Source organism: Malaclemys terrapin, chromosome 19 (genome assembly GCF_027887155.1).
Source record: "Malaclemys terrapin pileata isolate rMalTer1 chromosome 19, rMalTer1.hap1, whole genome shotgun sequence".
Lineage (NCBI taxonomy): Eukaryota > Metazoa > Chordata > Testudines > Emydidae > Malaclemys > Malaclemys terrapin.
The window spans coordinates 21,093,085-21,120,274 of NC_071523.1; the positions used below are offsets into that span (position 1 = coordinate 21,093,085).

The 27,190-nt window shown below is 44.7% G+C and overlaps 1 protein-coding gene across 6 annotated transcripts in view; it reads left to right on the plus strand.

Moving 5' to 3' along the window:
* KCNAB2 (potassium voltage-gated channel subfamily A regulatory beta subunit 2) overlaps positions 1-27,190 on the plus strand; it is a 119,441-nt gene that overhangs the window by 13,504 nt on the left and 78,747 nt on the right. Inside the window, exon 1 of one of the 6 annotated variants that reach the window (XM_054008912.1) lies at positions 15,840-15,891. The exons of the other annotated variants lie outside the window; for them this stretch is intronic. The gene's annotated coding sequence lies outside the window, so the exon portion shown is untranslated. Of the gene's footprint in view, positions 1-15,839; positions 15,892-27,190 lie in introns of those variants that run through there. 6 annotated transcript variants of the gene reach the window in all.

A 27,190-nucleotide genomic window follows, 5' to 3' on the forward strand; every position in this document is an offset into this window, starting at 1 on the left:
GACTCTGCAGGATTCGTCTGTTGTCAGGTGCTTGGACCCTACAGAGAGAGAGATAGGGAGGAATTTTGGTAAGTCATGTTAGCCCGTGGCCCTTAACAGAGTGTGGAGTTTGTCTCCGGCAGAGGGGATTGTGGGCTGGGATGCTGGAGGGTTCTGCAGCAAACACTACAGACAGGCAGGATGGGGAAGGAAGCGTAGGCTGATCATAGTCTTTCTTGTTAACAAGGCAAACCAGAGGAGGAGGTAAGTGGTGGGTTTTTTTATTACCACCTCTGGCTTTTTGATGCTTTGGCTGGGCTGGATCTGATGGTTGACTAATACTCTACGTTTACAGTGCAAGTGTAAATGGAGTCCCCCCTCTTCTTCCAGCTGGTGTTCGAATGGCTTTTGTAGAGCCTGCTGCTGCTGTTCATGCACACAAGTGGCTCATTATCTGCCACAAAGCAAACTGAAGGTGGGGGGTTCTTGATGCAGATTATTCCTTGGCATGCTCATACCGTATTTTGAAAAATACTGTCTCAAGAAAAAAACTGACCACCTCTGCTGCATCTTCCATTAAGGCTTCTTCTCTTGGGGCCAACCCTGAGCTTGCTGTTTAAGAGGAGTATGATGGATATTCTTTTGCCCTAGACACTGCATGAATCAGCATCCTCAGGCATGAACCTTGGATGGAGCAGGTGTCAGGAGTTTATGCTAAAAGATGGACAGTTTTAACTTCTTGGCAAGCTGTGACTCCTCACTGGTTAACAAGAAATGCCTTTGCTGTGCAGCACTAACAGAATCTGCATACAGAGCTTCAGTGGGGCAGCGAGAAAAGAGAAATGTTTGAGCTGCATTCAGTGAAAGGTGGCGCTGGGGTGGGGGTGGTGTAGCAGCAGCAGTCCATAGGAACTTGGGACAGGAAGTGAAGGAGGGCACTATCCAAATGAAATGGAGAGAAATTTAAGCCAGCAGAATGTAATTACTTGAGTTTGAATTTGTCCCGGACAATGCAGTTAGTAATGGGAAGTGCCGTGTGATCCTCAATAATTACAAGAGGAAAGGACCTCATCTTTACTATTTCTCCGAAAGTCGAGTTCAGTCTGATTTTTTTTAAACTTATGTTTAGTAGGAAACAAAATATAGTGTGATTGACTGTACTGACCTAAGAACACGCTTACTCTGCATAATGTGGGGCAGCTACGGAAATATTTGGGATCTGAAATGCTAGGGTGCTGATTTTGAAAGATGACTGGCATCACTTTTTATATAGTTCCTTGTTTACAGGCACGTGGGTAGGAAGATTGGCAAAACAATACTGAAACACATCAGATCTGATGAATCAATATGTTTGTGCAAGTTTACTGAAGAAACAAAGCTGTATTGCTGATGGTGGCAAAACAGTCCTTAAAATTATTGTGTTTTTTTTGTTAGTTTGATTAGCCCTCCTGTTTTATATTCCCTGTAATCTAAAACTTCTGCTGTTGAGGGAGAAAGCTAGTATACTCAGCAGTTCAGTGATCTCTTGATATTTATAGTTCCTTAAGTTAAAATGAATTTAGCAAAATATTAAATAAAAATGGGAACTGGGGCTATTTTAGAGTAAGGACATGTCTAAAACTGGAGCCTTTAAAACAGTAAGGAAATCCGAGAGTTGTAGAGTGAAATAGGGAACTGCAAAGGGGCCTGAGACAAATGCAGAGATTTTCCCCCCTAATAATCTCTCCTTGGCTCTCTCCTTTCCACACTAGTATCTGTATAGCACACAGATTTATCACCCTAAGAATGCAAACCCTCTTTTTTTGGTATTTTCCCCCCTAAGGCTTCCTTCAAGCTGCAGGAAGTGTGTGTGTGTGTGTGTGTGTTTTCCAGCAGATATTTATGATATGGGCAGAGCTTCTTATAACTTCTGCATCCTTTCTCCATCTGCTGCTGGGTCCCTTCTCACAGCTGAGTAGTCCGTAATTGCTAACCAGTCTGTGACAGAGGGGCAGAAGGATACCAGAGGATAGAGCTCGCATGTCCCTCATTTCAAGGACTTTTAGTCCAAAAGTTACCTCTGTTCCACACACACTCAGCATGCACTCACTTGTATTGTGGATTTATGGTGGTGTGTGTTTGTTTTTTGTTTGTTTGTTTGTTACATCAGAAATAAAGACTCTTGAGACTGAGGTCACAGAGTTGTTTACGCGGAAGGGTGAATCACACAGCATTTTAAGTTGCTTTTGTGTCCCTCATTTTGGGTCTGTGTCACACATTGTGTTCTATGTTGGGGCCTTGGCAAGTTGAGATGTGTGATGCTAGAGTTCTCGGTTCTGAGCTCTGAGTCATCCTCATGTCAGGTGCTTGAACTCTGCAAAAAGGTGCCGGGGAGTTGTAGCAACAGGAAGGCCCTAGTGACAGCCAAACTTTGGGGGGAAAGCTTAGGGTTCTCAAAAGCCTTGCTAAATGGTGACCCTAAAGCATTTTATTCTCCAGGGCGGGATGCTGGCTGGGAAGATCCATCTGACAATGGCAAGGGAATGTAGGTGTTCCAGGGCCTTTCTCTCTTATTTTGTAAAATTTTTTCTGTAAGGTAAATCCCAATTAAACCCAGAGCAGCATGTTATGTACATGCTGCTGGAGTCAGCACATCTAGAGCTCTGACGCTGCTCTAGGAATTGGCTCTAGGAAGATGTACTTGACTCTAATTTCCAGGGCTGGAAACTAAAATTAATCTATCCTTGGTAAGCTGTAAGGAAGATTTTGCTAGATCTGTGGTGGTCAGAGCATGGCCCCTGAGGTTCTGCAATGGAGCCTCCAGCTGCCCTCCTCTCTGATACGAAGCTGGAGCCTGCAGAGACTGCAGGTCCTTCGATTCCATCTTGACCTGGGAGGAGGCTGCTGAGATCAGGATTCAGTATTCCGTACGGGGACCTGTTGTCTCAGTATCAATCCAGTTCTCTCTGTTCCACTAAATGTAAAGTAGTTGTGCCCCTGGCCAAGGCAGCCCTCAACTGGACAAAGTTTGGGTGCCCCTGAGCTAGACAAACCCACAGTAGGAAATTCACATTGGAAGATTACCCGAGACCAGTGATAGGTCGGTTCAGTGTGACTCTGCGGCTCACGTGCCCTCTCTAATGGAAGTTGAATCCCTCACTGACTGTCCCAGTTTGCTCAACACACTGTCCTGGGCTCTCCTGTTACAGGGGCTGAGGAGAGCTAGATTAGACAATGGTGATTCTCAACCAGAGGTATGCGTACCCCTCGGGGTACACACAGGTCTTCCAGGGGGGTACATCATCTCTTCTAGATATTTGTCTATGGAATTTTAGTTTGTACTGACTTTGCTAGTGCTTTTTATGTAGCCTGTTGTAAAACTAGGCAGTTATTTGTTTATACTGCTCTGTTTACTAAACACTAAAATGTAAGTACAATATTTATATTCCAAGTGATTTATTTTTATAATTCTATGGTAAAAATGAAAAGCCAGCAGTTTTTCAGTAACAGTGTGCTGTGACACTTCTGTATTTGTATGTCTGATTTTGTAAGCAAGTAGTTTTTAAGTGAGGTGAAACTTGGGAGCACGCAAGACAAATCAGACTCCTGGAGGGGGTAGAGTAGTCTGGAAAGGTTGAGTGCCGCTGGTATAGTTTACTCAAATCTGCGGTGGACCACGATGTTGTTGAAAGTGGCCTTTCTTGTGATACAGGCAGTGACTGGGAGCAAATCTCCAACATCCCAAATGAGATTTGAGCCTGGTTCAGCAGCCGGTAGGATGACAGGAGGCAGGTTGCTGTTGTGTTTAAATGTTACACACTGAAGTTCATTTCATCTGCAGTAACTAATCTTCAGGATCAAATTTTTGAAATGTAGCTATCTTCTGTGGTTTTGGGCCTTAGTTGCCTGGTATTGAAAACTTGGCCCTTACTGCAGAGGTATGTTATCCTCTTCTAACCTTCAGGGGTTTTGATCTTAAAAGAGAAGCTGCTTATAAATCCAGGAATCCTCATATAATCATAGAAATATAGGGCTGGAAGGTCATTGACAGGTCGTTTAGTCCATCCCCTTGCTCTGATGTAGGACCAGGTAAACCTAGACATTCCTGACAGGTGTCTGTCCAACCTGTTTTTTTAAAAACCTCCAGCGATGGGAATTCCACAACCTCCTTAAGTAACGTGTTTCAGTTCTTAACCATTTTTACGGTTAGAAAGATTTTCCTGATATCTAACCTGAATCTCCCTTGATGGACAACTCAATGAAAACGTAGGCCAATGTGCAGCAGCAAACAAGATGCCAGGTTATATTAACGAAGGAGGAAGAGTATAATTCTGAAACTTTACATAAGTTAATAGTATTCCCTGACTTTGAGTACTCTGCTTATTCTGTTTACCCCACATCAACAGTGAGAGGAAATTAAAAAAAAAAAAAAAAAGGTTCCGAGAAGGATAGTGAGAATAATTAGAGGCATGGAAAGACTTCCTTATGAGAAGTGATTAAAAGATTAGGACTACAAAGATTAGAGAGGAGGCAAATAAGAGGGGACACAACAGAGGTGGGTCTTTGTATTTAAAAATGAATAGAAGAGGTGAATCAGGAGTTTCTATTTACCCTTTTTTATAATGATGGAACAAGGAGGTGCATCTCAAAAAAGATATATTGGCACTAGAAAAGGTTCAGAAAAGGGCAACTAAAATGATTAATGGTTTGGAACGGGTCCCATATGAGGAGAGATTAAAGAGGCTAGGACTCTTCAGCTTGGAAAAGAGGAGACTAAGGAGGGATATGATAGAGGTCTATAAAATCATGAGTGATCTGGAGAAAGTGGATAAGGAAAAGTTATTTACTTATTCCCATAATACAAGAACTAGGGGTCATCAAATGAAATTAATAGGTAGCAGGTTTAAAACAAATAAAAGGGAGTTCTTCACGCAGCGCACAGTCAACTTGTGGAACTCCTTACCTGAGGAGGTTGTGAAGGCTAGGACTATAACAGCGTTTAAAAGAGAACTGGATAAATTCATGGTGGTTAAGTCCATTAATGGCTATTAGCCAGGACGGGTAAGGAATGGTGTCCTTCGCCTCTGTCTGTCAGAGGGTGGAGATGGACAGCAGGAGAGAGATCACTTGATCATTGCCTGTTAGGTTCACTCCCTCTGGGGCACCTGGCATTGGCCACTGTCGGTAGACAGGATACTGGGCTAGATGGACCTTTGGTGTGACCTGGTACAGCCTTTCTTATGTTCTTAAGAAGGTACCCAATAAAATATCAGTTTTATAAGTGTTGCCCTTTAATTTAAAGGGTTTTTTACATGTATAATTAACCCGTGAAACTCATTGTCACAATATATTGTGGAAGCCAGGAGTTTAGCAGGATTCAAAAAAGTTTGAGGTCTGATCTACACTTAAAAGTTTTGCCAGCATAGCTGTGTTGGTTAGGAGTGTGGGGAAAAAATCGCACCCCTACCTTACATAGGTATGCTGGCAGAAGCTTTAATGTAGATGTAGTTATACCAGCATAAAAGTGTTTAGGCCAGTATGGCGTACTTTGTTCATGGAACTGGTATAATAAACCATACTGGCAAAATTTGCCAGCACAAGCTGCATCTCCACTAGGAGGGTTTTCCAGTAGAGCTGTCCTGGCAAATCCTTTCTAGAGTAGACAAGGCCTCAGACAGTTACATGGGTAATAATTACAGAAACATTAGATGGGATAAAACAATATGATTGATATAAACCCTCAGGCTTCAGGGCATAAGACACCCATAGCTACCTGTGGTTAGGAGGAAACTTCCCAGAGGCAGGATGTTCCTTAAGCATCCGTCTTGCAGTTTCTTGCATTTTCCTCTGATATACTTTGGATTTACCACTGTTGGAGAAACCAGATGAGCCATCACGCAGACCTGATAGGGAGATTCTTCATTCATATATCATATATCAGCTGTTGTACAAAAATAATCTGAATTCAGTGACCCCTGAAGCCAGGAACAGAGAGGACTTGGGCTTTTTCTAACCGAATACAGGTTTTCAGCCCAATTGGAATTAAATTGTGTATTTATCATAGCAGCACCTGGCAGTGCAGTTACAGTTGAGCAGCTGCGAGAGGTTCTTTTGTGTGTGTGTGTCCCTAGGATTCTCCCGGGGATTCTAATCGTGTTGCTGAGGAACAGGTGCCCACCGAGAATCCCAAGGAGGTCCCCAGTGTATGTTAGCTGGCTGTGCTCCAGAGACAGTTAGCTAGGCAGTGCTGAGGACGGGCAGAACTGTGAGACTGCCAGGCCCTGGAATATAGGGCTGCAAGCTCTTCACTGACCATATCTCCTTGAAACATAATTTTTTAAAAAAGGAGTTCAGAGTTTGGGGTACCGCACTCATCTGTAAGTCACTCCTTTGCAGCTTTTTGTGGCTTTACAGATTTCCCCCCGCCCGCCATATGGATTTCTTTCTGTCGTTGCCCAATGAAATACCACGCAAATTGGAGGAACTGATTCCAAGGGCAGCAGTGAAACTCCGTGTACACCAAGTACCATCAGATGCTCAAAGGAAAGAGACTGAAAGGCAGAGAGACACAATCTCCCTAGTAGTTCTTGTACAGGTGATGCGGGGTCACGTGCCCCCCCTCCCACCCCCCAGATTTCTGACAGGGTTTATATTTTTATTTCATTTTTGCAGGAGTGGGTTCAAAATACGTCCCCCACCCCACTATCAACAGTGACGGGTCATCTTTCGGTGGTGGTTTAACACAGGAGGCAAAGTACATTCGGAAAGGAGAGTGCTTGACAAGTTGTTGTTTGTATTACTGTAGTGCCCGCAGACCTTACTGTGCAGTACAAACCCGTAGTGAGAGAGAGTTCCTTCCCCAGAAATCGACACAAACAAGACAATGGATGGGAGGGGAAACAAAGGCACACAGACGGGAAGTGACTTGCCCAAGGTCACTGAGTAGGTCTGCGTCTGTGGCAGGGCTGAGAACAGAACCAGGTCTCCTGACTGCCCCGTCTGCCAGATCCCACCACCTCTCTGCAGCTGCTGGCATCCCTGCAGTACTGCAAACATTAAGAAGTTTTATTCAACCTCTGCAGCCAGATTTTGAGAAGTGCCCAGAACTCCCTTGAGAAGGGCAGGAGCTGATGGGTTTGAGCACTTCAGAGGTTCTGGCCTTTTGTGTTCGTGCCGGCCACTGGTTTTAATGTTAAATCAGATTTCCAGCCGTATCAGTTTTATTATCGCTGCACTGTTACAATAATATAGCACGGCTGTCTGTTTGAGGGCAAGTGTGGTTTAATTATAGGGATGTCTTTCCATTCTCTTCCAAACCACATGTCTCAGAGAAGAACATTCCAAGATGGCAAGGAAGTAAAAGCCAATTAACAGTTAGCATGCGCCGCGAGCCAGGATCTTTATTAAATGTCTCCCTCTAAAGAGAAATGCCCACGAGGCAATCTCGTCACCTGCTTGGAGAGCCGAACAACACAGAGGGAATTTATTCTTACAAGAAAAGGGCAGTTCCTACCCAATGCAATGATACCGTCTGACTTCTGACGAAATGGAGAAATTAACCCATTTATTATCTGCAATACACTAGTGTGTAGAGAACCCAACTGAGATCCGGGCCCTGTTGTTCTACATGCTGTACAAACACATAGCAAGAGACTGACTCTGCCCTCAAGAGCCTGCAATCCAAATAGGCAAGACAGACAAACCGTGGGCGGGAAGGAAATATTATCCCCATTTTACAGATGGCAGAGTCAGAAATTGAATCCAGATGCCCTGAGTCCCAGTGCAGTGCCCTAATCACCCTACCAGGTTAGCCAATGACCCTCCACCTCCCCAGAGATACACCGTTAGAAGAACTTGCTGTGTTTGCACCTTTAATTATAGAAAGAACAGGAGTACTTGTGGCACCTTAGAGACTAACAAATTTATTAGAGCATAAGCTTTCGTGGGCTACAGCCCACTTCTTCGGATGCATAGAATGGAACATATGTTGAGGAGATATATACACACATACAGAGAGCATGAAAAGGTGGGAGTTGTCTTACCAACTCTGAGAGGCCAATTAAGTAAGAGAAAAAAACTTTTGAAGTGATAATCAAGATAGCCCAGTACAGACAGTTTGATAAGGAGGGTGAGAATACTTACAAGGGGAGATATTCAATGTTTGTAATGGCTCAGCCTTTCCCAGTCTCTATTCAAGCCTAAGTTGATTGTATCTAGTTTGCATATCAATTCCAGCTTAGCAGTTTCTCGTTGGAGTCTGTTTTTGAAGCTTTTCTGTTGCAAAATTGCCACCCGCAGGTCTGTCATTGAGTGACCAGACAGGTTAAAATGTTCTCCCACTGGTTTTTGAATGTTATGATTCCTGATGTCAGATTTGTGTCCATTAATTCTTTTGCGTAGAGACTGTCCGGTTTGGCGAGTGTACGTGGCAGAGGGGCATTGCTGGCACATGATGGCGTATATCACATTGGTAGATGTGCAGGTGAACGAGCCCCTGATGGCATGGCTGATGTGATTAGGTCCTATGATAGCCAACTCAATGAGTGTTGCAACCTGCACACGCAATCACTCCCAAGACAAATGCTCCTGGCCCCATCCAGCCCCTCACAGCTGGAGGGGTGTTTTCTGCAGTGGGGAGTTCCTGGAGGGACCAGCAAACGTGTAGTTTCGAAGCATGGGGCCAAGGCCAAAACAAGAGTTGCTAAGCCTCACTGTACAGTATCTACAGCTGCCTTAGCTAGAATAGGAGGTGCTTTTCGTAGAGTCTTTGAGAAAGCAGCGGCAGTATTGGGCACTTTGGGGCCGATTTCCTACTGGTGTAGACAGGTGCTAGTGGGATTTCTCTGCAGGATATTTCTAAAAGTCTGGCCCTTAGCACTTACTGAGTGGACAAGTTTGCTCACTGAGATACAGACCTGGGGGTGGCTTCAGAATGTCAGCAACAGCATTATTCTCATTGGACCTAAGCAAGTCAGTCTGAAGACAATGTGTACGTTGCCCTGTTTTCACTTTTCTTCAGACCACAAGGAGCTGTCTTTTTGGGTGGGGAGAGGGGGTTGTTCTTCTGTTAACATCTGAAAAGATAGCCCAGACCAGAACAAAGTGGACATTTCTGATTCGGATCAAGTTTTGCTTGCTGGCTTATGCAGAGAGCTCTTCGACAATATTCATAGAGTCCTAGATTTTCAGGCCAGAAGGGACTGATATGGTCATCAAGTCCAGCCTCCTGCATAACACAGGCCGGAGAGCTCCATCCTGCAGCTCCTGCATCAATCCCATCACTTCTGTTTTGTGCTGCAGCAGATCTTTTAGAAAGACTTCAGGTGATGGTGACTTCCCCTCGGTTCCATAGCACTGCACTCCACGCAACCTACAGCTTTCTTGCGTTCTTATGGCACTTGAGTCTGAGCTAGGTCCAGTGATGAAGAACAACGCAGTCTGGTGCCGTGCCATGCGTTCGTTATGCACGCCTACGTTCAGCCTGTGGGTGAATGTGATCCGTTCATCAGGTGCTTTGGAAGGTTTAGGTAGGTTTGGGGGCTGTGGTGTAATCTCTCTACCTTTGGGCCTGGTACTTTTCTTACTTACACGGGATAAGTCAGGAGTGATTCCACAGAATGGAAATTTTCTTTGTTTTTTGGGTGGGACCGGGAGAGTCTTAACAGGAGGATTTCCTCCCCACCTGTCCGCCTGCAGACTCCGGCTCACAACCTTCCTTTTCAGCTGAGATTGCCTGGGACTCATGTCGCTCTCCTTGCTGAACTGGCCAGAGGGACATCTGCAGATATTTTCATGCAGATCCCTTTTTGGTTCTTGCACTATTAAAAAGTAGTACTAGATTCTTTATCCACGTGACCTTATCTGAGCCTTCCTATACTCAGCTTGTGTTAACTGTGGTGACCCAGGTGTTCTGGTTTCTTTTCCTCTAGTGGGCATACTAACGGTAGTGACCTTAACAAAAGTTTTGTTTGTTTGGGATAGCCCCAGGATGAACCCTATAATACGTGCAGCGTGGTCCAGTGGGTAAAGCAGGGGACAGGGAGCTGAGATTCCTGGGTTATTCCTGACCCGGCTAGTGTAGGGATTGCCTTGGGCAAGTTGTGTGTCTTCTCTGTGTCTCAATGTCTCCACCTGAAAGTTGGGGTTAGAACCTCCCAGTGCAGGATGAGAGGCTTAACTTATAGTTGTGAATGGCTTTGAGATGCTGGGCTAAAAGGCTCTGCAGAAGGGCAGCGTCTGTAATTGTTCTATCCTTCATTAACATTTCCACAAATAGTATAATGTCACCCCTGGAGTGTAGCACTGAAAACTCCTAAATTGCTTTTGAATTTGGGAGTAAATTGGGTCTGTGTTTTTCTTTCTCTTCCTCTGGTGCTGTGCACGTGTCAATAGGTCCAGTTTACTGAGAAACCTTCTCAAGGCACTGTCCTAGCCTGGCTGCTGGACTTGATGTGATTTAGCAGCATTAAATTAGGTAATCATAAATTTACTGTTCACATCACCTGCTTTGCCAGCTCTGCAGATCCCAATGTTAGAACTGCATTGTACTGGGAGTAGCAACGCAGTGGAGGCAGTATATAAAATCAGCCTGTGTGACACCTAGAAATGGAACAGTATTCTTGTGAATCATTGTCGTTGCTCTGCTGCAGCACTTACACAGTTAAAAACAATTCCTTCCCGTGCCAAACAGCCCAGCCTTGGTGCATTAACAGTGGACAAATGAAGCAGTGTTGTGTTCTGATCCATAGTCTGAAGCACTTGTCAGTACAGTTAGTGAATATTGGCTGGCAGAGTGAAACTTGCCGAGTCAGGATTTGAGACCAGCATAAGAGATTTTTGCTGCAGTAATAGCAAAGGGTTTTATTTACTTCTGCCTGCGCTCCGTTGAATGGATTTCCGCCTGGCCGTGAGACTAGACTAATTGGCTGCTTTTTTTTTTCAAAGAGTGAAAGGGAATGGGGTAAAAATAACAAAATAAAATACCTCCTGTATTTGTATCCAGCTGTCTTGGTTGCTCATGGTCCCAGTGGATTGGTACTTCACGCTGTCGGTCTTCTAGGTTCTTTAGAACCTCCTTCTCTGCCAGTTTGTTTTTTAGTTGATTTTTTTTTTCAATTGCACATCTCCATTCCTGGAAAAAAATCCATTCAAAATTTGAGTTGAATTTTTGTGTCCTCTGATCGTAAGGCAAGGTAGGTGCATTGCTTTGAGGTGATCCACGCTTTGAAAGGTCTAAAAGGCTTTTGTATACAACATCATTGTGCATTTTCATTTGTACTTCTCTAGCAGATACATTCCAGCAGGGAGCCTAACTGAGAGATTAAAAAATAAAAAAAGTGACATGTATTTCCACAGCTGCCCATCAAGGAATTGTCTGTGCTCTGTTGCATAATGGGCAGTGTTGCTTTTGTGCTCAGATCGTTGTCACTTTTAAATGTTACTATAAAAAAACCCTTCTTTGAAATGTCATATCCGATCGTGGGATTTGGTGATGATTCGTGGAGGTTAGCAATGAAGGTTGCCTAAGCTTTAGAACGCACAAAAAAATAAAGTGGCAAGTTGCCACAGTGGTGTTGTAAATGAAATACCTAAATAAAGAAGGTGCAGGTCTTCACTAGTTTATTCTTTGGAATGGATCATGAGCTTAGACGTTTCCACAGCAGCTCATGAATTCATCGAAACCAAGAGTCCAGTGTCACAGAAGATTTTAAGCTGGCTAATGCATGGCAAGACATTTTACCTAGTCCTGTAACAAAGAACTGCTCAGGTATAGAGGGGAAGCATGGTAAACAAATCACGACCTGGGTTTGAGGGGTCTGATAGAAGGTGAGAGAACTTGGAATGGCTGAGGTTGGGAGGTTGTTCATATGGAGGAGTGTGTGGAAGGAAGCTCTCTGTCGCTAACCTGCGTTGCATGAGGAGGGAAGGTATAGTAACATTGGCTGTTATGTCTAACATCACGATATCCGGTACAAGTATTGGACAGTATCTTTAATTGTCTTAAGTCACATTTGTGGTGATGTTCCTCTTCATTTTGGCTATAACTAGAGCTTTTTGTTGTTAGATCCCGTAGAGCACGTGAACATGGGGTGTATTGAATTGACTCTGGGAGCTGTATTGTTGAATGCCTTGTGAAGCACCGTTTGAGTGAACCATTGCAAATGGGGCTGGCTCTTGGCACCAGGCAATGTACTGTGGGGCCTGGAGGATAAGGTGGCTGGGCACAGGCATGGCGGGGTTCAAAGAGGAGTTGCAGTGTTTCCATGGAGCCCACATCTGGGAATTAACCCCACACGGCGCAGCCCAGCTCTGCCACGGAGGGCTTTGTACTTCAGTGGCATGCCTCATTTTTGGCTTCTGGCTTTGAAAGAGGATTTATTAAAAAGAACCTAAGTTCCGTGCTGAAACTTGGAGCAAGAAAGTGTCACGCTCCAGCTGGGCTTTACGCACTGCATTCACGGGCAAGCTGATGAAAATCTGCTCCTGGATGTACTGACGCACAGCAGGGATTGTGGGTGGGGAGGGAGCTTCCCAGGCAAGGGGGAGCTTTCCCTTGTCCTCTCATCCCCCCCCCACCCTGGGCTGTTCATGGGCTGTGTGTGGAGGGGTCTTCCTCATTACACACCTGTGTACATGCTCCTCTCTTGCTGCAGTGAAGCCTCTATGTTTTGCTCTTGGTTTATCTTCCGAACTCGTCTTTCCCCAAATCTCTCCGCTTTCTCTGGCAGTCGCCATTGCAGCATCAGTGGTACCTCATCAGGAAAGAAGAGATCCTGCCGTTCTCGGACCAGCCCATGGTATGGCTGGGGGGCGGCCATACTCGTGTCGTGGGTGCTTGGTCTGGGGTGTGTGTTCACTGCTAAGCCAGCGCGAATTGGCTGCTTGGTTCATTCTCTCCATGTTTGTGGCTAGCAGGCAGCAGGGGCTGTGTTTTATGGAGGCATCAGCTTGATTGCTGCACCCTGCCCATGGTGGCAGCCTACGAACTCCAGATCATAGTGGTAGAAGCTGGCAGGGCATTGTGCCGTGCAGCACTCGGATTGCCTGCCTTAGACAGGGAGTGGATAGATTTATTTCCCACCACCATCTCCCCACACACTACCTCCCTGGTTCCTGTGAGGCTTACCCCCAACAGGGAGCTTTTGAAAGGGGTTCTGGGCTCTGGTTCTCACTCTTTATCCATATGAAGTTGTATGTAGCGATCTGATAAGTGACTTGTATGTTGTGGGATTCCAGAAGCAAGAACCTGAGACATCCTCAGTATCGAAGTCCACTATAGCAGCTTCAGCGTTTCTCCCTGGTGCAATCACTTTAACCTGACTGCTTGTGAATGCTGTCTTTTGGAGCAGGGGCTTGCTGTCCTGCTCATTTGGTGTTGTGTAATGTAGTGTGAATGTGTGGCTTTTTCAGAGGCCAAATCCCATGAATGCAGGAGCTTGCTTGTGCTGTCTTTCCTCCACCTTCCCCAGGTGTGTGTCATCTTTGATATCTATCCAAGAGTAGAAATTTAAGGAGCTGGCTGCCCCCAAAAGGACGGCAAACCAAAGGACAAAGTGATTCTACAGAAGGGATGCCCCTGCAAGGTGTTCCCCATGTTCCTGTTCTGGCTCCAGCTACCAAATTTAGTAGTTAGAACTTTAGGACAAATTTCCCATGTGTGCCTGTACTGTCAAAGAGCAGAAGATCTGCCCTCAGTGTTGAGCCTTTTCTCCTCTTCCTTCCTCTCCCAGCCCATCCTGCTTCCCCTAGGAGGAGGAGAGATTGGGGGGGGGGTTCTAAGCACACTGCATTTGTTTTTGGCATCGGGGAATATTGGAAGCCTCTCAAGGTTTTACAGAATGGGAATACGGTGACTTGCAGAAGTAATGCCTTTAGCAATAGGTCACCTGCAGCCCTGGGCGGTTGAATGGCTTCTGTAAGTAGGAGGCACGTTGGCTGGATACCGAGGTTACCCTGTGCTCCTGGGAAGAGTGGCGAGGCCGCTAGCGCTACCTGAAGTGAGGCAGGCTCAAGAGATGGGCCCGCTGAGTGCAGCGCCTCCGGGTACTGCACTGCAGTGCCGGCATTTGGAGCAAGCCCAAGTCTGAGTGAATTCCAAAGGCAGGGGGTCTTGATGGAAGACACCCTGTTGGCAGCTCCCTCTGGCTGTGGTGCGAGTGCCTCTCATGATGGCTCAGCCAGTGAGATGATCCAGCTCCCAGGCCATTTAGAGTTTCATGGATCAGCCTTTTAAGCTCGCCCAGAGAGTCCCTGTGTAACAAGCAGGGCACTGGGTGCTGCACCAGCGTCCATTTCAAAATAGATTTCAGGTGGCACTCCACGTAGAACGTGTTGCAGTCATGAGGTGTGTGGTGCCGGTATGGGTAACGTAGATCACTGCAGCCAAATAGGTGCGTGATCAAGAACATGTCGAATCTCGAACCCCATGCACCTCTCGATTGGGTCTGAGGTCCTAGGTGGATATTGAGGTTCAAAGTCTTTCAAAACAGCTGCTGATGCTGGACAGCAGACATCACCCAGAGGGTCTGGTTTGGGTGATCTGGAAGGACCTCTAGCTGCAAAGCTCTGTGGCAGAAGCTCTTATACTTAGTTTTGTTTGTGCCTGATATGTTGCAATCTCCCCCCATCTTCAGGGGTACGTTTCAGATTTACTGTTTTTGGAACAGTCTTTATGAACCAAGAGCTAATGTTGACCCATTGACTTCTGAAATACTTAGGACTTGAATTGTGGCAGAGCTTTTTTTACATTAGAAAAATCCTAAATTGTGGGCAAGAACAAGAAGGCTTTAGTGCAAGGATTTCCCAAACTGCCAGATTTTGGGGTCTCCATTTAAAATAAAACTGTACTGCTTTTGCCACTGCAAAGGATTTTGTGTGTGTGTTATTGTTGCACTATTGGGGTTTATGTTGCTGCCTCGCATAGAGTATCAACAGCCGGTGCTCTTGTCCTGGTGCTGACTGATTTCAAGGTTGCAAATGCGCCGGTGTAGTTAATATAAGAGGAGAGGAGGATACAGCAAGGGAGGGAACCTACTCACAAAAATATTCCGTTTCACAAACAAAATACTTTACAACATTTTCTAGGCCAGTCGTTTCTGCATGTTAATCTGTACATGGCACGTGTGTGGGCAGAGGTGTTTGCACGGGTTAATCCAATCACCCAGGTGCTGTGCAAAGACTTTCCCTTCCCTTAGAGCAGGGTTTGCATGTATTTCATGGAAAAGTACCTTTCCCCCACCCCCCTGTAAATAAGGGATATTTGTGTAATACTGCAACCTGTCATAGTTTGATCCTTGGAGGCCTGGGTTGTAAGGGGCTGTATAAGTGCCCTTTGGTTGTTACCACCTGTTGCTGAAGAGCACCATTAAAGGTGACTGACCATTCTTTTCTCTGCTTCTGCTTTTCTTGGCGTGCGAGGTGCATCCTGACAGCACAACTGCATCCCCCTGAATTCTGCTTTTAGAATCCAGAGCCTCGAAGAACAGAGTGAACGCCAGGGGAGGAGGGCAGAGGGAACACCGAAGGCATCAGGAGCTCTCCAAGTTGAGCTGCCAGGTGTTCCCGGCTTTCAGACTTCTCCAGTGAACCCTGTTATGCTTCAGAAAAGCTATCAAGGCAATGTGCTTAAACCTGTGATGTTTCTACCCTGATATGTATTATTGACTCTCTCCATTTCGATAATAAGGAATATGTTTAAAACCCAATTGGCAAAGGCAGGAGGAGTGGAAGTGGTGGCGAAGCTCTGGACTGTGTGAGGATGCACTGTCCTGCCAGGAATAGCTGAGAGCTTCCATTTCTCTTTATTTTCCCAAAGATGATCGTCCTAGCCTCTTGGTGCAGTTCAGGAGTGGCATGCAGACCAGGGGTTGCCCAGGATTGCTTGGCTAATTGAATATCTGATCGGGTACCTTTCCCCGTTTCTCAGCAAGACAGGTCAGTCATGTCATCCAGTCTCCCACATGTTGTGAATGGTGACATATGGGTTAACACAAGCCGTGTGTGTGATCCAAGTGCATTGTGAGACATGGAGTCCCTTCAGCCCCAAGAGAAACAAACCAGACTTTCTCCTCCTCAAGAGAGTATGCATTTTAGAGTGTGACACTGATAAAGTGATCATCTTGGGGAAAGAGAATGGATGATACAGACTTGATTTCATTAATTCTTGGTGTAGTTTCAAATTCTTGTGTTGTAAGGTCTGCTGTAGGACCCTGTTTTGTCATGTTTTCACACTGGAACTGAGTTTTAAAACTTCTCTCAAGTTAGTTTTTTATATGAGAGCAACTTTCTCTGTTCTCCCATAGCTCCCCCTCTCCCCTCTCAGTCCTTTCTTAAGCGCCAGAACTGTCCCTGCCGAGCTGTAGTGTCACTTTCAGTGCACGCGGCTGTCACGGGCAGAGCTACTGTGATTCAGAGGTCAGCCGCAGGCTTCACAGCTAGGAGGTTCCTAATGTCTCCGTTTTTGACAACATTGGTAAAAGATTAAATTCTTTTAAATGTCAGGTGTTTGGGCTTTTTCCTCCTTTTCATGCGGTTCTGATGGGACATGCAGAAGCAGGGTGAATTGAGCTGGAAACATTCCCCCATCAGGAGACCTAGAGACACTTGCCTACCGGTTTGCTCACTTCTCCTCTGTAGCTGCCTCTGCATCTTGAGTTCCATCTTTGGGGCATTGAACTTTGAAAAAGTTGAATTTTGTGTGAAGACCTAGGATGTGCCTGTATCTTTTCCTCAGTTACCTAGAGATGCTCAGAGACCTGCATGGTAGAGTACATGAACGCAGCAGCTCTGACTTGCTGTGCTGTGAAACCGTCCTGTTACTATTCTCTAACTTTTTAATCCGCACGCACAGCCCCTGTTGTCCATGTACCAAGTGTACAGGCCCTTCAGGACTGGGGCGGTTCTCTGAGCAGCTCAAAAAGAGAGGCAGGGCAGGTTTCTTGCCACCTGTTAAAAGTCATGCTTCTGCAAATCCCACCAATGCTGCAAAACATTTTTGGATTTCTTGACATCCCACCATTTGTCAGTCTGCATAAATTGTGTAACCACAAAGATCTGTGGACTCAGACAAATTTCTGGTTAGTGACACTTAGCTTATATAGAAAAATTGTTGTTAGCTAGCAATGCATAAATAGCAGTAGTCGCATCATTTAGAAATGCAAAAATTTGTCAAGTATAAAAAATAAAAACAAAGCATAAACTACCCAGGAAGCATAATGTATTTTTAATGTGGTTTTAAATAATGTGGAGTTAAATGTGGGGGAGAGATAGGGATTATGGATTTGTCACTAAGTCACGTGCTGTGCTGGTAGGCTTACAGTGAAGCATGGCTAGAAATCTCAGTTACCAGGAAACTACCACACTACTTTGTGGTGTCTGTTTGCGAGAAGGTGGTATGAAAGGATTAGACTTAAAGCCTCCAATAGAGAGAATGTATCTGTTACTGCAGATCTTCCCTGTGTCAGTTCTTTAAATCTCTATTCAAACTGCACTGCTCCCCTCTGCCCCATGTTCAGATTCTTTTAATTGACGTAAACCACTAAAAAAAGCATAGTTTCTCTAACTAAAAAGGTTGATTTCTGAAACACCATTTAAAGAATGACAGACGTGGACTCCTGGTTTGATATTATAACATCATAGCCTGTTCAGGGGGCTGAATTTTAATGTAGAGGATTCCGGGGGACCCTCCATGCCGCGGCAGCTGAGTGCCTCTTTAATGAATTCACCACCACCACAGATGGAGAAGCTAACTCAGCAGAGGCGGCTCAAGGCAGTCTGGCACCCTATGCAAAACTTCTGTGTGCCACCCCTCTCCTACCCCACTACTGAAACCACCCCTCCCTGGGGTGCGCCAGATCGTAATGCCACCCACTCGAATTTGGCCTGGCTGCTCCCAGAAATCTGCCTTTCTAGGCAGCTGCCTAGTTTATCTACAGCTAGAGCGGACTTTGCAGTTCAGGCAGAGAGAGACTGGTAGCCGGATTTTCAGAAAGGCTTAGTGCCCAGTAGCTCCCATTAATGCCTCATCCTAGACTAGGATAAACAATGTGGTGTGAGCTAACGTGTTCTCAAACTAATGCATTTGAAAAGCTCACTATAGACAAGGCCGCGTGTACTGGAACTCCTGCTAAGCTGCTCCTGTTAGAGTTTTGGCTCCCCAGCGCTTTGTCTAAAATAGACTTTTCACACGTCTTCACTCCACATTCTATCACACCTTTGTCCTCGTCGAAACAAGGCTGAAATAGGAGCTGAGGTCACTTGAAAATCTGAACAGAATGAACTTTTCCAAGGACTCTCAGGGGGTCTATTAAAGAACCAGGAATTGGGATCTCCCAAGTCCCAGTCCAGCATCTTACCCACAAGACCATCCTTTTTCCTCAGTGGACTCCTGTCCCCGCTTCCTTGGCATTTCAGTACTTCTTTCTAGGCTAGAGGCCAAAATGTGCTTTGTCTCAGAATGGGAGAGAGGCTCCACCTGCCCCAGTACAGTAGAATCTCAGAGTTCCGAACACCTCGGGAATGGAAGTTGTTCGTAACTCGGAACAGAACGTGATGGTGGATCTTTCAAAAGTTCACAACTGAACATTGACTTAATAGCTTTGAAACTTTACTGTGCAGAAGAAAACTGCGGCTTTCCATTTATTTTTAGTAGTTTGTTTAACACCGCACTGTACTGTATTTGCCTTTTGTTTATTTATTTTTCTCTGCTGCCGCCTGATTGGCTACGTCCAGTTCCAAATGAGGTGTGTGGTTGACTGGTCAATTTGTAACTCTGGTGTTTGTAACTCTGAGGTTCTACTATTTTTGTCTCCAGAAAAATGTGACAGACCTGTGTTAGCTTTTTGTAAAGCAAAGGTGTGTGAAAGATTCCCTCCCCTCATTTTCACAAGGGCTTTTAGATACATCACTCTGCATATCAACAGCTTTCCCTGTATTTCCATGCGTTAGCCCAGAGCAGTGTATACAATAACTCTAACTCTAATGGATTTTCAGCTAAGCCTTTAAGACTGATGAAACTGAAACTGGTTATAATGGTTTTAAGCAGGCTGAAGAGAAATATAAAATGACTGGGTCAGAAGAGACGAGTGATTTTTGGCAGTCATTTTGATCTACAGAGAACCTTGATTCACATGTAAAAATAAAGAAAGAATACAATTTGTCTTTAAGAGAGCAGAGACCCCAGCATGCCAGACTGATGGGAGCAGTTGGGAGCATTATTCACAGAAAATACCTTTTAGGGAAAATAATTGAAATAACACACATTATTATTTTTGGATGGAGAGCTGTGTGTGTGAAAGAACATGGGATTAAACATATACACTGTCTGCTGCGGCACATGTGCAGTGATGATGATTTAAATTGCGGCTAACCCTCCTTTGAGGTTTTCGAGACTGACTGGTGGATGGAGGGGTCTGAAGGGCAACATACAAGGGCACAGCTCCGAACCCTTGCTAGAAAATGAGTTTCCTGAAGCCAAAAAAGTTACATTTTGTGTCTGCTCATCCTTTGATGTCGGGGGAGTCTTTTTGTTGACTCCATTGGGCTTTGCATCAGGCCCCAAGTTCAAGACCAAGGACAAAGGGCTACAATTTTAAAAAGATGTTATGAAAGTTGCGGTTTTCCTTCCACTACTGGTGGAGTGGGGGTGGGGGTGGAGGAGCAGAGGGAGGGAAATTGCCCATAGTGTGCCTGCGGTATGAGGGGTAGATAGGGACCTGTCTGGAGACTCAATGAGCAGCAGGGTAGTTAGAAGATAGTTACTATGAATCTAGACAGCTGTACAGTCTGTTTATCATAATGCTGCAGTTCCTATATCAAAGAAGTGGAAATAATTACAGTTAAGCAATGGAAACCAATCGGCACCCACTGTCAGTAAATGTAGAGGTTAAAAGGAATATAAAATAGGTGCATAACAGACCTATTGACTCTTATCTCCTTTAAAGCAGCAGGCAGCAAACGGAGATTGCAAGGTAACCAACCATGTTGACTCCTGCATGCATAAAAGAACACCACCAGCTTGCAAACTGCACTTCTGCCTGTAAACTCTTTCCCAAGTTACTGTTAGGAACATAGGAATTGCTGGATGAGATCAGACGCAAGGTCCATCTAGCTCAGTATCCTGTCTCTGACAGTGGCCAGTACCAGATGTTCCAGAGGAAAGTATAAGAACCCCCACACTCGGCATATATGGGATAATCTGTGCCCCCCACGTTGTCTCACCCAAGTCTCTGATAGGTAAAAATAGCCCTGAAGCATGAGGTTTAATGTCCTTTCTGAAATTTTTGTTAGCAAATAACTATTAATACTCTGGGTATTCTTGAATCTTCCAAAGTTTTTGGCTTCAGTGACGTCCTGTGTCGGTGAGTTCCGCAGGCTAATTTTGCATTGTGTGAAAAACAATTTCCTTTTATCAGTTTCAAATTTGCCATGTTTTAATTTCCTGGAGTATCCCCATGAACCTGTGCTATGAGACAGGAAGAACTGAAGCTCGTGATCTACTTTCTCTATAACTTTCATTATTTATATATTTTTATAATGGTCCCTCTTATTCATTTCCTTTCCAAGGTAAACAATCCCAATCTTTTCCATTTATCTTCATTATGTAAGTTTTTGCATGGTCCTCATCATTATCGTTGCCCTTCTCTGAACCCCCTCCCCGCATGTCCATTTTGAGATGGGGTGACCAGTAGTTCACGTGCTATTTCAGATGTTCTCTTGAACACTAAGATTCCAGTAACTGCAAGAGATCAGAGAGAAAAATTCTTTATTTCTTCAGTCTGCTTGCTTTGTGCATTTGACAGCACTTTGTATAGTCAGTTTCCCCATTTCCCCTCTATCATGCAGTACTTCCTGTCATGTGAGCCAAATGCTTCTCTCGTTTATACAAGTGAGAGTCTCCTGTTACTTCACAGGCTTCAGTAGGATGACTCTGGATTTACGCGAGTGTTTCTGAGAGAGAATTGGGCCCATTATGTGGGTCTTTCACTCAACAAAACAGGGGAGAAGAAAACATTTAAAGATAGGCCTATGTCATAAAACCACAACACTTGGCAGGGCGCTAAAAGACGCGGGCAGTATCGGAAACTACTTTGAACTCAGCTGACTCGGTTTCAAGTTGATAGTGTTCCTTTTTCATTTGCCAACCTGATCTCAGCAAGGCACTTTACAGACACCTTGTTGCACACTGCATTCGTTGTGAAAATAACAAAAATCACCCTGAATTTTAATCACTTATGTAACTATCGGAGGTCAAGGAGAACTGGTGTGTTCAGTTGCACTCACAACAGTGTTTAATTAGAGGAAGTGTTGCACTGGAGCAAACTATACAGTTTCTGCAGCAAGTATTTCTCTTCCCCCCGGCCGCCCCCTGTTCCCTCTGCTGGATCAGATGTTTAATCTGAGCCATCGCCCTTTGACGAAGTCTGTGTTCTTTTCTGGTGACAATGCTCTAATGCTCTTTCTGCCATAGTGGTCAGCGTTCTGTGAGAGACCTCATTTAAAATATCCTGATATTTTAATCTGTGTGGGATAAAAGCAGTGGGGAACAAGAGAAGTCCAAGGATAATCAGGGTTGAGTTGAGGCTTGATAAACTGGAGGTTTCCCTCCTCCTCAACCTGAAAGTCCCTCTCTAAGTGACATTGAGAGAGCGTTGTCAAGGTTTTGTGCTAAAAATTGGAACAGGAAGTAGGCCGCCCATCTCTCTCATCTTTTAATTATAAGCAATGTCTCTCGCTGAGGCACTGCCAGTGGTTTTGCTTTACGTTTTACATCACTGTAGCTTTCCCCAGAAATCTCCTTGAAATTGCACCTTGGCTGAGCCTTTGTTAATCTTTTTGTGCAGCAAATAACTTTTTGTTTAATCTGGATGGGATAGAAACAAATTGCGTTGGCTTGTGTAATGTCAGGCAAGCTTTTAAACCCAAGTGGTTTCTATTAAATGGGAAGAGCAGAATCATTCCATCCTAACTATTCTTACCCCCAGCAGAGCAACAAAATAGCAGCTAGTCAGCTTCTTTTGAAGTGCTGTGTTGAAAATTAGAGGCATTTCTGTGCAGTGTTACTTGGCTGTGGGTTGTTTGGTAATATGACATGATGCTGCATTTCCTGACTTCTAGTAATACTCAGTCAAACCAAAGAGATGTTTCAGTGAATTGCTAGTTCCTTTTTTAATATTAAGGCTGATGTTCATGGAAGATTTTAAATAACGGCGCATCCTGTTGTTTTGCTAGCTTTCTGTCTTGGTTATGGCAGCTGGATAGTTCAGTAGGGCTCTCTCGGCTAGCCTAATTGAAGAATTGTAATTTACTAGTCGTTTGGGAATGGGTTGTCATAAAAACAAAAGTGATCCCAATGAAACTAAAATCACATTGAAAACCAAAGACTGCATCACCTGTTAAATTACACAGTAGCTAGAGCATAGCTGAAAAGAACCAGCCACAAACCAATTAATAATTGTAAACCTCTCGCTTGCTGATGTGCAAATCAAAGTAACATTGCTGCCTCAACTAAAATGTCAAAGAAATGGAAGATCTCTTCCTGAAGGGTCCCCAGACATTCCTTGCCGGGCATTCCAGCATCACTGTCCCTTGCTGGATTACTTCTTCTACGTTTGTCTAAGGCTCCTTGACTGAGAATGCTTGGTCTGCCGAAGTTATCCAGCAGAAGGGCCAGCACCAATTTGATACCACCCTGTCTCAGCAGTCAGCAGGTGTTGTTTATACCCCTTGTGCGTGGGGGAGGTTAACTGGGATTTTTGCATGTTGGACGAAAACAGTCGTTCTACTGTCCTCAAATGGAAGAGCAGAGTTCAAAGCCCAGAAATTCCAGGTGGGATTTCACCTTCCTCCAGAACTTCATAGCCAAGAGGCCACTGATAGTCTTGCCTCTTGTCCGTCAGGAGCACTCAGCAGCGTCCACCCTACCCATTTCACCATCCTGGAGGGGTCAGTCGTGGGTGGTAAGTGTGTGACTGTCTGACGCTCACAGTTACTGTATGGCTTGGTTTATGTGGCTTGGTACAAGTACTAGGTCCTCCAGGCAGAGCCTGAGTTAAGCATTCTTTGCTGTGCCTCTCCAATGGCAGCGCTGGGAATTCTGTCTGTCTGAGGTATCTCTCCAGCTCCCATCACTTCGCAGTCTGTAATGCATTTATCTTCACAGCATCCCCTGGAGGCAGGGCAATGCCATTATCCCCACTCTAGCAATTAGGAACTCAGGCACAGAGAGATGAAGTGACTTGCCCAAGATCACACAGGAAGTATGTGGCAGAGCCGGGACTTGAACCCATAAGAACATAAGAACGGCCATACCAGGTCAGACCAAAGGTCCATCTAGCCCAGTATCCTGTCTACCGACAGTGGCCAATGCCAGGTGCCCCAGAGGGAGTGAACCTAACAGGCAATGATCAAGTGATCTCTCTCCTGCCATCCAGCTCCACCCTCTGACAGACAGAGGCTAGGGACACCATTCCTTACCCGTCCTGGCTAATAGCCATTAATGGACTTAACCACCATGAATTTATCCAGTTCTCTTTTAAACGCTGTTATAGTCCTAGCCTTCACAACCTTCTCAGGTAAGGAGTTCCACAAGTTGACTGTGCGCTGCATGAAGAAGAACTTCCTTGTATTTGTTTTAAACCTGCTGCCTATTAATTTCATTTGATGACCCCTAGTTCTTGTATTATGGGAATAAGTAAATAACTTTTCCTTATCCACTTTCTCCACATCACTCATGATTTTATAGACCTCTATCATATCCCTCCTTAGTCTCCTCTTTTCCAAGCTGAAGAGTCCTAGCCTCTTTAATCTCTCCTCATATGGGACCCATTCCAAACCCCTAATCATTTTAGTTGCCCTTTTCTGAACCTTTTCTAGTGCCAGTATATCTTTTTTTAGATGAGGAGACCACATCTGTACGCAGTATTCGAGATGTGGGTGTACCATCGATTTATATAAGGGCAATAATATATTCTCAGTCTTATTCTCGATCCCCTTTTTAATGATCCCTAACATCCTGTTTGCTTTTTTGACCACCTCCGCACACTGCGTGGACATCTTCAGAGAACTATCCACGATGACTCCAAGATCTTTTTCCTGACTTGTAGCTAAATTAGCCCCCATCATATTGTATGTATAGTTGGGGTTATTTTTTCCAATGTGCATTACTTTACATTTATCCACATTAAATTTCATTTGCCATTTTGTTGCCCAATCACTTAGTTTTGTGAGATCTTTTTGAAGTTCATCATAGTCTGCTTTGGTCTTAACTAGCTTGAGCAGTTTAGTATCATCTGCAAACTTTGCCACCTCACTGTTTATCCCTTTCTCCAGATCATTTATAAATAAGTTGAATAGGATTGGTCCGAGGACTGACCCTTGGGGAACACCACTAGTCACCCCTCTCCATTCTGAGAATTTACCATTAATTCCTACCGTTTGTTCCCTGTCTTTTAACCAGTTCTCAATCCATGAAAGGACCTTCCCTTTTATCCCTTGACAACTTACTTTACTTAAGAGCCTTTGGTGAGGGACCTTGTCAAAGGCTTTCTGGAAATCAAAGTACACTATGTCCACTGGATCCCCCTTGTCCACATGTTTGTTGACCCCTTCAAAGAGCTCTAATAGATTAGTAAGACACGATTTCCCTTTACAGAAACCATGTTGACTATTGCTTAACAGTTTGTTTTTCTATGTGTCTGACAATTTTATTCTTAACTATTGTTTCGACTTATTTGCCCGGTACCGACGTTAGACTTACCGGTCTGTAATTGCCGGGATCACCTCTAGAGCCCTTTTAAAATATTGGCGTTACATTAGCTAACTTCCAGTCATTGGGTACAGAAGCCGATTTAAAGGATAGGTTACAAACCTTAGTTAACAGTTCCGCAACTTCACCTTTTAGTTGTTTCAGAACTCTTGGGTGAATGCCATCTGGTCCCGGTGACTTGTTAATGTTAAGTTTATCAATTAATTCCAAAACCTCCTCTAGTGACACTTCAGTCTGTGACAGTTCCTCAGATTTGTCACCTACAAAAGCCGGCTCAGGTTTGGGAATCTCCCTAACATCCTCAGCTGTGAAGACTGAAGCAAAGAATCCGTTTAGTTTCTCCGCAATGACTTTATCATCTTTAAGCGCTCCTTTTGTATCTCAATCATCAAGGGGCCCCACTGGTTGTTTAGCAGGCTTCCTGCTTCTGATATACTTAAAAAAACATTTTGTTATTTCCTTTGGAGTTTTTGGCTAGCTGTTCTTCAAACTCCTCTTTGGCTTTTCTTATTACATTCTTGCACTTAATCTGGCAGCGTTTATGCTCCTTTCTATTTGCCTCACTAGGATTTGACTTCCACTTTTTAAAGGAAGTCTTTTTATCTCTCACTGCTTCTTTTACATGGTTGTTAAGCCACGTAAAAGAAGCAGTGAGAGATAAAGACTTCCTTTAAAAAGTGGAAGTCAAACCCAGGTTTCCCAAGTTGTAGGAGGATGCCTTCCCCTCTGAAAACAAAATGTGCATGAAGCTTTTCCATTTGTCATTTATTCCTCCAAACTCCTGCGACATCCTGCCCTCTTGTAGCATCCAGAGCTTGTGCCAATTGTTAGCTTTGTGTTTGTGATTGATAAGCTAAAAAACCTGAGTCCCTAACACCTTTCTGTGGGTTTGGGAAAAGGAGAATGTTATGAAAGGGATGAGCCACTCAGCCTGGATGTCACCTTGAGGTTATCAGTTCTGTTTTGGCATGATCACTCAGCATGACCAGGGATTGTCTCAGGTTGCCACTGAGCACTGTTCTTCCATTTCTGTTTTCTTTTGTCAGCTTCCTGTGTCTTGTTTTAGAGGCTGTGGCTCCCCCAGGTCTCGCTGAGAAACAGCTCATTTGGAAAGTTCATTTCACCCTCAGAACACCAGACACTGACAGTGTAGGGGACCAAGCACACCACTGAGTCAGAAACAGCTGATGGGTTTGGACATGGGCGTTTTAAATGTTATGACTATAAAATTAAGTATCAGAGGGGTAGCCGTGTTAGTCTGAATCTGTAAAAAGCAACAGAGAGTCCTGTGGCACCTTGCCTTGCATCTGAAGAAGTGAGGTTCTTACCCACGAAAGCTTATGCTCCCAATACTTCTGTTAGTCTCAAAGGTGCCACAGGACCCTCTGTTGCTTTTTTTAAAATTAAGGAACTTCTGGAGTGGCCAACAGAGAGGATAGTGATTGACCATACGCTGTCGACACTGAAGGAAGGAGGAATTGGTTTGTTTGCTGTGTGCCTGCAGCACAAAGGATGTTTGAGGTTGCATTTGTGAAATCAGGCACTCTGGAACGGAAGAAAGAAACTGCCGTTGCCTTTCTGCTGGGTGTAGGCTGCTTTATGTAGCTGGTTTTCTGTTATCAAAGAGTAAGTGAAACTGCTCAGGACCGATGTGACTGGCCTAGCTGTGAGGGTGGGCCGTCTTTCCGTGTCCTCCTGCGCAGTGAGTGTCCCAGCGCCGTGTAGTGCAGGGCAGTAGTCTAGGAAGGCTGGATCATCTAACTATCCAAACTCTAGGTAGGTTGCTTGCATGTGGCCTTCCAGCCTCTTCTCCTCTGTAACTGTGCAGATAGAGCTATCGGTGCATTGCTCACAACGATTGCAGGGCTCACGGCTCTCGTGGTTCAGTGTCAGTGGCTGACCAATTCTCCCCCTCCTCCCCCCTTACAGTATCTTGATAAGATGAAGACCCTCACATATGCCATTTTCACATTACTTCTAAGAGGAGTGTATGCTTGCGTTTCTGCTTGCCTTTAGATGAGGTTTGGAGGATTTTCCTCTCATTAAGCTACAGTGTAGCTTTATAATAACCAGAGATGGACAAACTCTCTGCGAGTTTCAAAATGGCCAGAAGAAATGAGGCACGCAATTCCCATAGATATTTCAATGAGATCTGGGTGCCTAACTCTCATAGGCTATTTTGAAATTCCCAGCTTTGGCTGACTTCAAACCCTACCAAACTGGACCCCTCACTTGTGAAACGTGTAATGCACTTTTGGATCCTGTAGAAACAATTCACTGGATTCCCATTTTGCTTAGGAGTGAGGTGGTGGGGAGACAGATTTTCTGGTGGAAAGTCAGTACAGCACTGGTACCATATGTAGGGTGCTTTTGTGGGAGCTCTTCTGATCCTTTCAGCTAGGAAAAAAAGCATGTGGTTTGTTGGGGCGGATTGGTTTACATTGCAGGGGGGAAAGGGTTTGTGAATTC